Source organism: Rhinolophus sinicus, linkage group LG06 (genome assembly GCF_036562045.2).
Source record: "Rhinolophus sinicus isolate RSC01 linkage group LG06, ASM3656204v1, whole genome shotgun sequence".
Taxonomy (NCBI): Eukaryota; Metazoa; Chordata; class Mammalia; order Chiroptera; family Rhinolophidae; genus Rhinolophus; species Rhinolophus sinicus.
The window spans coordinates 144898105-144907925 of NC_133756.1; positions in this window are offsets into that span (position 1 = coordinate 144898105).

Here is a 9821-nt window from a genome sequence, read left to right on the forward strand (position 1 = left end):
AAAACTCCCCCTCCCTCCCTCCCTCCCTCCCTCCCTCCCTCCCTCCCTCCCTCCCTCCCTCCCTTTATGGTTAAGAAAACTGAAATGCTCAGTCTAAGGACAATTGTCCTGTGATCAGAGGGTGAGAGCGGATCCGAAATAAGTGCATTCACTCACTTGATAAATATTTATTAAGCACCTATATACCTCAGGTGTTTTTCTAGGCACTGCAATGACAGCAGTGAACAAAGGAGAAGGTCCTATTCTCGTGGAACTTGAACTCTGGTGGCCGCAGAAAATACACAAGCAGACCAGCAAATGCAATGGAAGAAAAAACAAGGGAGGGGGCGTGGGGTCGCGGGTGCGAGTAAGGTTTTGCTATAGTGAGGAGAGTGGTCAGGGAAGGCCTCGCCCAAAGGTGAGAGACCTGGAGAAGAGGAATGGCCAGGTGGGTGTCTGGGAGAAGAGCGCTCCACACCAAAGGAGACTGAGATGAGAACAGTGTCTGTGTCTGAGGGACAGCCAGGAGGCCAGTGCAGCAGGAAGAGCAAAGACCAGGGCAGAAATCAGAGTCAGAGATCATTAGGGCCTGCTAGGCCATTGCAAGGGCTCAGGCTTTTCCTCCGAGTGAGATGGGAGCCCTGGAGGGTTTTGAGAGGAAAGAATGACACGCTCTGACTTAACTTTTAAGAGTCATCAGGCTGCTGGGAGGGAGTAGACAGAAAAAGGGTAAAAGCAAAAGAAAGGAGCCCGGGTAGGAAGTCGTTCGGGTGATACAGCTCAGAGACCATTGCCGTGGACCAGCGGTGGCGATGGTGAGAACTAGACTTATTTTATGGTCGAGACAAACAGGGTTTACAGTTTGGAGGTGAGGTGTGAGACAGAGAGAGGAGTCAAGCAAGGTTCTTGGCCTGAGTAACTGGAAGAACGGAGTTCTTGTCACTGACGTGTGGGAGGAACAGATGTGGTGGAAGTTTCCAAAATACCATTTGCACATGCTCAGTCCATGTCTAGTAGACATCCAAGTGGAAATTCTAAGGAGGCTGTTGGAGATAACGAGCCTGGAGCTCAGTGGAGAAGTTGGGACAGAAGATGTAAATGTGGGTGGTGGTTAAAGCTATAAGACTGGATGAGATCACCAAGGGAGAGGATATAGACAGAAAAGAGAAGTCATCCAAGGAATGGCCCTCTGAGATCAGCCCTGCCCTAAATCTTGCTTCCGCTGCAGGACAGAAATGTATCCTCATGCTGGAGGAATTGGCCCCGTTTCTCCTTGTGCCAGATGGCTGATTTGTTACAGGTGTGAGAATAAACGGGGCAACATCATATCCTGGAAATTGGACCTCAGTGGAGACCAACCATTCTGTGAGGGAAACAAGCAGACATCTTCAGTGAACCTCCCCTCCCGCCCTGTCCTCAGCTCAGCTGGAATTTGAACTAGCATGGAGGGTAAGCTTCTCCATGCTAGTGCTGGCTTGCCAAGCACCCATGGCCGTCTCCTCTGGTGTTCTCTTTGTCTGTCTGCTCAGCCAGCCCAGGGCATTCTGCTCTTCCAGAGGGTGCTTGGGCCCTGGGCAAGCAGAGCGCCATGTCACACTGAGCCAGAGACTGAGGGCTGGACGAAAAGCAGGGGCTGGGATAGGAGCGGAAACGCTCTCCTAACATTTTCCATTCCCTGTATAATGAATCATGATATGAGCAGGGCCCCTGCTAGGAAGTTCATAAAAACCGTACAGGATTTTAAGGTTTGAGCAAAGGGAAGACATGGCTGGCTAGGGAGGCCACAGAAGGCGGCAGCCAGAATGTCCTCCCACAGTTACTCCTTAGTTCTAAAACTGGAGTGCAAGGAAAATGAAGACACACGGTGGGGTAGAAGCTCTTGAAATGCCTCCCAGTTTTCTTTCTCCTCAGCTTTACCGTCACCACTGAGCTCCCTAGGACTTGTCTGAGGGAGTGCCCACCAAGCAAAGCACCCACGGAGAGGAGAGAAGCCGGAGAAACAATAGCAGCAGACATGGTGTTTGTTGACTTAAACTTTCCATTGTCCCATCTCACTTTCCAGAGACTCCATCATTTTCCCACCTTAGCAGTCATTCTCTTGGAAGATTCTAACATACACTTGGTTTCTCTACCCACTTCCTCCCACTCTCAGCTTGATCCTTTTTCCCCTTCTCTCCTCCCCTTTGTGATAAAAAAACAGAAGATAGACATAGCATATTCCATAGTCTCCAAAGTCTCAACGGCCTGGTACCTGTCTGAAGACCTCCCACTCTCCCCTCTCCTCACATTCACTAGATTCTCTACTCTTTGCTTTTCCACCTGAGAGGGAAAGTGGTCCTAGGAGCCCACAACCTGGAAATGGGTGTCACATTTATGCAGATGGTACCCACCTGTGTTAGAATGGGGCTCCCTCTGAGTCAGCTTTGGGAATTCAGCATACAGCAATCAAAATTGGGGGAGTTTGAGATCCCTAAAGAGTTGGAAAGACAGAACTCTCTTCTACCTTCAACCAGAGTCCTACAACACAATAATGAATTACAATTTACTCTCTGTTTCTTGTCGCTGGTAAGACAGCAACTGTTTTGGTACAGCCAAACTCCACTGCAAACCCTGATGAAGGTAAATGGAAAGGTGACTTTATGGCCAGCTTCACCTTGGTGTTTCCCACTGGGTATCAGGTAAGCATTAAAAATAATCTTTTTTGGGGCCGGCCTGGTGGCTCAGGTGGTTGGAGCTCCGTGCTCCTAACTCCGAAGGCTGCCGGTTCGATTCCCACATGGGCCAGTGGGCTCTCAACCACAAGGTTGCCAGTTCAACTCCTTGAGTCCTGCAAGGGATGGTGGGCAGCGCCCCCTGCAACTAAGATTGAGCACGGCACCTTGAGAGCTGAGCTGCCACTGAGCTCCCGGATGGCTCAGTTGGTTGGAGCGTGTCCTCTTAACCACAAGGTTGCTGGTTCGACTCCCACAAGGGATGGTGGGCTGTGCCCTCCACAACTAAGACTAAACGGACAACAACTTGACTTGGGGGGAAAAAAAAAAGTCCTGGAAGTACACACTGTTCCCCCAATAAAGTCCTGTTCCCCTTCCCCAATAAAACCTTTAAAAAATAATAATAATCTTTTTTGCTCAACAGAAATTTGGTAAAGATTGATAGTCTCATAGTTTACCCATCCATGCTTTTCATTTATTCACTCAGTCTCTTCTTATGGAATGACTACTATGTCCCAGGCTTGGTGCTATGTGCCTCCAGAAAGAATGAAGAATTGGGCAGATGAAACAGTAACAGTAATGGGAGAGGCAAAGTAATAAACAAATACATTAAATCATTACATATTTTAGTAAGTGCTGTGAGATATCTGTGGGCTGCTAGCCCAGAGGGTGAGGTTTGATGACCTGCATGCTAAACATAGAAATAAATGCAAGTTGCATTTTTAATGACTTGCTTTTACACGTAACTTAGGAAACATTCTTTGGAGAGTCACAGCAGGATTTAAAAATGGAATTGCTTGCTCCTGAACTAGAACATCAGCAATATCCATGATCTCATGAAGGTAGGTCATATCTCCTAAAATGCCTTTCAAATGATTTGGCTTTGCCTCTATGAGAGAAATAAACCAAAGGAACACCCCAATTGCCCCAGCAACAGACACTATTGGTTGTCTACCCATCAGCTGTTCTCTATTTGCCCACCCCCTTTTCCACAATCGTGTGTAATGTCTGGGGAGGTCTTTGTGACACTGTCCCTGAGAAAATGGTCCAAAACTCACTATTTGGAAGAAATAGTGGATCATGAGCACTTGTTTGGAGGAAATGTGGCTCATGACATCTCCTTGAGAGGGACGATGTTATGGAAGGCCAAAGGAAGCAATGTGGGTTGACACTTTCTTTTCTAATGTTGTTGCTTTTCTGGACTCAGAGAATAAAATCTATACCATAGCCTTCTGTCTTCTAAGTTCCTCTTAATAAGACCCAGGGCCACCAATCCTCTTCTGTGGTAACCTAAACATGTGGCCATTTTCCTACTCTTTGGTAACTTACAAGTACATCTCTGCTGAGTGGATGGGAAGTGAGTAATCATATTTTACACAGACCTATAAACCCTGGTGCCTTTCTCAAGTCTCCCTGTACATTACCTCATTTGGTCAGAGTCCTAAACATGATGAAGGGCTCTCCGAAGACCTCATCTCAACCTGACTTGATTTTAGGTCAACAGCAAATGTATGTCTCCCTTCCAACACAATTAAATTATAAATAGTTGACTGGTTTGAAAGGGTTCAGAGAATTCAAAAAGCATTCTTCCTAAGCAAATGTATGGAGTTTCAATTTGGGGATATAATGGTCATTGGAAATGTGTTATAATGAAAGAAAATAAATAGAAAACAATTTTTTAAATGAGGGGAGGAAGACTCCAAACTTAAAGAGTCAGCTCCAAGTAAAATAGGATTTGGCTTACGAAACCTTCAATTGCACTCAACTTTGGAGAGACATACTTATCCCACACAGAAAAAGGATGTGTAGAACAAGGTGGTCAAAATGACCCAGAGCCACAGCTGGCATCCATCATCATTGTTTGAAAAAGTTTGTGTGGAGTTCTTTCAAAATTGTTAACTTTTTAAAATTTAAATCTTTATTTTCAAAATTCATTTGCTACGTCCCAAAGGCCTGCCCTGGTGAATGAGTGGATTTATTTGTTTATTTGCTTGTGAAATCTTTTTGCATTTTCATACCATAATAAGGACTTTCTAAGGTCATATGATTAACTTTTATTAACAGCATCAATACACTTGTTACAGTTGATTTTTTTCTTCAGGCTGAAGCACTACATGAATAGCCCTGCAGCCATGCACTGGCTGCGTTTACCTGGGTTCTGCCAGGGTTTTTTAATCATCAAAGAGAGATGAGTTTTTTCCATAGTCATTATAAGACAAACAATGTTTAGCACTGGTGGGTTGTCTCATTGACTAACGCGGCGGTGACAGGCAAGTAAAGATTCCTCAGGAAGAAGTTCAAAGAGGAGACAGAACTAGTCCCAAGTCTTAAACTAAGGTGGTGTTCTTGGAAAGAAAGGGAGTGAGTCCTGGTTGTAGTGTGGAAGCAAAAGCAGGAAGATAGTGGATTACTTGAATGTGCTTATCCTCTAGATATACGTGGACCTCAGAGGCTGGTAGAGGGAAAGAAGAAAGCTGGGAACTGCCAGGCCCAAGATTGCATAGGGGCATAAAGCAACCATCAACATCAGCGTCAAGTAGAAAAGACGTGGCTCCCATTAAGTTAATAGGCTAGCATCTAGATCTAAGTGGAATCTTCTGGGGAAGAAAAGCAAGATCACAGAATTTTTTAGGACAAGGGTCAGCAAATTAAGGGTCAGCCAAATCTGACCCATGACCATTTTTGCAAATAAAATTTTATTGGAACACAGGTGAATTCTTTCCACAACAACAGAATTGAGTAGTTGTGTCAGAGACTATAGGATTTACAAAGCCAAAATATTTTTTATCTGGCCGTTGCAGAAAATGTTTGGCAACCCCTGTTCTACAAGAACAGCAATGTGGTTCCAAGTGATGTGTTTGGTTTGAAGACACACCCTCGTCATGGGCTGAGGGGAACCTCTGCAAAGAGGAAAATGGTAAGGTCTAGACAGAATGTCAAAGCTACCACTGAATGATTGAGAGTTCAGGGCCTCAGATATAGGCAGAAACCAAGGCAGAAGTTTAATTCTATTGTCAGGACAAAGATGGTGGGGATTAAGGCGAAAATGAGTCTCAGTAGGCTTGTGGGATACAAGTTTACCTTAGTCATGGAAGAGACCAAGTCTAGGACAGCAAGTCCAATTTCAGTGACCTTCTGGTGAGTTTGAACCAGTGGTCAATTCGAAGTGCTCGGTGCTCAGCAGAGCTGGGAAGGCAGAGGTTGTCCCCAGAGGAAGGAACTACCAGGTCTAACCTGGATCTTTCTGACAAAAAGTAGGAGGTGATGCCATTCTCTCCATTTCTTCTTCAATATGATAGCTTATCACCCTCATCAACCCAAGGTGATGAGACTGAAATGTCTCCTGGGTAGGATTGTGAGATTTAGTAAATGAAAAAGACACCAAGTTCACTTTGAATTTCAGATAAATAAGTGAAACAAATTAATGTAAGTATGCTGAAATATTGCATTGGACATATTTATACTAAAAAATTGTTTGTTATTTGAAATTCAAATTTAACTGGAGTCTTACATTTTGTCTGGCCCAGGAAACTGGCTTCCTTTGTAATAAATTATGACTAAAGTAAGCAATGTTTTAACTCCTGGGACAGAAAGAAATTTCTAGTCCTTTGGTTTCTCTTCCAGTCTTTTTTGCTTCTCCCTTCCTCCACATATAGATTCCTTTCTCACTTCCTCCAACTCATCTCTACCACTTTCTCTCCAAGAGCAGTCCAGGAGAGGGGAATAATCTCATCCATCAACACTTCCAACAGTTGTCACCGCAATAAACTTTAATTTTAAAAAATTACAATATGGCTTCAACTGTCATTGATTAAACCAGAAAAGGGCTGAAAATTTTTAGAAAGAAGAAGTTAACCTTCTTAAAGTGACTCACAGGAAGGAAACCTGGTGAACAGACAGTTAGATGATTGGTTTCTGACTCATAGGAAGTTTCTTTGCTGGAGATTTCTAGCCATCTATCACCATTAGTTTGCTATCAACTAACCACTGAAGTTTCCCTGGTAGCATGCAGAGGATGTCTTGGTAAAACACTTGGATTTAGATTAACTGCTGGGCACTTGCTGATTCCAAATGTTGAATTAAAATGAACATTTTAGGGATTTACAGAAGGCCTCAGATAAAAAGCTGAAGGCTCTGTGAAGGCCGTGCTCATGGTTTTAAAGCTTCATGCCAGCATTGTAGGAAAGGTTCAAGAGAAGTCAAATCTGTGTGGCTTGCTCTATGCTGCGGTCACAGCGCATAAACCTCACCTGCAGTGAAGAGGATGTGGGTTAATATTTTGCTCAGCGATCATTTTAAGAGTATGGGTAATACATAAAATATGTTAAAAATGTTCAACTGATATGATTTTCATTATGCCTCCCTATCGATCATTTCTTCAGTAACCTTCCCACCATTGTGGCAATATTGGAGGTGCCCTTTTGGGTCTCCCTTCAAGAAAGAACTTGCTGTTCAGCTGTAAAAAGTGCAATTAGCTTACAGCCTCTAGCTGTTAACGCCTAAGAATCCATCTCACCCTTTGAACTGAGGCCATGCTTTTCCTGGGACAGCCCCCAGCCAATGGCAGCACACAGAGTGGGTGCTGGGTCGGCCATTTCTTTTCAACATGGGAGTCCTCTAATGAGCAACCTTTGTTCTGGAATTCCCCACTGGGTTGACCAAAACTTACTCAGATCTGTATTGTGGTCTGAACCCCTGTACGATCCTGCTTTCTCTTACAAGTGTTACTTCCTAATAAACCTCTCACATTCTTAATTCTTCCTCAGGGTTTGCTTCTCTGAGGGCACACTCGACACAACCATCATAGGCCCAGAGAAGTGGGCAGGACAGGTGTCATTCTAGCAAGGAAAGAAATATTTTGAGGGATATGTTCTTACCAGAAAAGGGGAGGGGGGAAGCGGCATACGCCTTCCTGTTCTGGAGAGTACAGTCATGAGAAGAGAGGTGGAGGCATGCCGGGTTAGACCTTCACATATCAGGGTCTTGCCTTGCCCTTCCTTGGGGCCAAGCCTTGTTGGGGAGGGAACTATAGAAGCAATCAAAAAGGTATGGGGAGACTAAGAATATTGGGGCAAGTGACCTACTTTCCCACACATAGCCTGGAGGAGGCTGAAAGCAACTAGGAGAAGCCCCACCTTTGTCTCTGCACAATGTTAACATGGCTTGAGTGAAACGGTGCAGCATTAGCAGATACAGGGACCTTGGTAGTTAGCAAGATGCTGTATTTTTGTATTCCCATGTGCCCTGGTGAAGGTCAGGGAGGTTCAAGGGGGACCACCAGAAATGCAGAGGCCTGAGGTTGGGGAGCAGAAGCCAGTGAGATGAAGGAGCTTGATTTCTAGAGGTAATGACGGTGTCATGTCCATGGCTGTGGGTGCCGTTGCATGCCAGTGTTCCAAGTAGACCAGGAACACCTCCGGGCACACTAGCAAATGCCCCAAACACCCAGCAGGGGAGCCCCTCAAGACCAGAGGTTGCCATGCTGATTCCCACTCTCATAGCTACATGGTAACAGCACCATCGAGACCCAGGTGGTTGCTGGGAGACCAGGGGATACTGGGAGGGGCCAAGATAAGCCGACTGGTTGTGCAAGTCCAGTCTTTTCCTGCATACTCCATAGGGTTGGGACTTATAAGGAAGATGTGATGGAAAACAAAGAAACTGCGTATTTTTGCATGTTTGAGAGTGTGTAAATCAATTAGGGACCCTCCTCTACGTACATAAAACATTTTACATTTTGAATTTTTGTCCAAGCTATAGAGTTAAGGAAGGTCAAGCTTAGTGTCACTTAAGTCATATTCGAATAGCAGCTTCCTGCAAAGAACCTTCATGGGCTGGGTAAATTATAGCCTCCACGTATGGTGAATGTTTGGCTTCTCTCTAGACCACATTTTCCAAATGGTGGGAGATAAACCACCGGTGATAGCCAAGATGATTTTAGGTTGTGCGGGAACAACCTTAATTAACACTGAATCACACCCACAGTATTCCATTTCCAGTTTCTCTCAGCTCTTCTGATCCCGTAAGAGAAAGTTTTGGTGGAGCTCTTGTCTCTAACCTCTCTAACACTTTCTAATTCCTCTTTTTAACAAAGTGAGAGCAGACTTCACACTCTGGGTATCAACAACCCCCCTCCACCCCAAAACTATGCTCCATGAAGTAGCCACAGGGAGCCTTAGACACAAGTTACATCAGCCCACTTCTCTGTTTAAGACTGTCCAATGTCTCCTCATTTAACTCAGAGGAAGAGCCTAAACCCAAAACCCTCAAGGCCCTATCTGACCTGTGTGGGGACAGAGCCCCAGAAAGCAGTTTCCAGGCTCTTGGCCTCACATAGAAAGGTGTTGGCTCAGGTAGTAAATGGCCATCAACTGTGATTGGATGGCCATCAGCTGTGGCTAGTTGGCCGTCAGCTGTAACCAGTGAGCCATTGGCCACTAATATAACTGCTGTGGCTATGCTAGCAGAAAATGGGGGCTAGCAAGAAGATGGTGGCTGAGCCTGCAAGCGGTGCAGTGAGGGTTGCGAACAGTGTGGCTCCTGCTTCCTGTGTCTCCGGCCCAGTGGCCAGTGAGAATATAGTGGTATGACTCCCCTACCTATGGCTCCGTGGGTGTTCCTTTTTGGCCTCACCATGTCCTGCGTTCTTATGTGGGGAGCGGGACCAGAGACCGCGCTGAACGCCCCCCACAACACCTGACACTCCCTACTGCACCCTCACGCTCTCTCCTCTGCCCTCACTCAATGCATCGGCCACAGTGGCCTCCTAATGAGGCTCAGAAGGCTCTTTCCCCAGATACTCGCACAGCTCACGTCTTCATCTGCCAGGACTGGACTCAGATGCCACTTTCGTAGTGAAGACTCCCCCGGTTATCCTATCCTAGATTACAGATGCTCGCTATACTCCCTGTCCTCCTTTCTGCTTTATGTATGTGTGTGCACGATATAGTTTATGTACTCATAATGTGTTGTAATTTTTAAAAAATAAGTTCGTCATTTTTATTTCCTGCCTCTCTCGCTTGAATGAAAGCTTCATGAGATCAGACATTTCTATTCTGTTTACTGCCGTGTCCCCAGCATCTAAAACAGAGCCTGGTATGTAGTGGATGCTCACACAGCATTTACTCATCG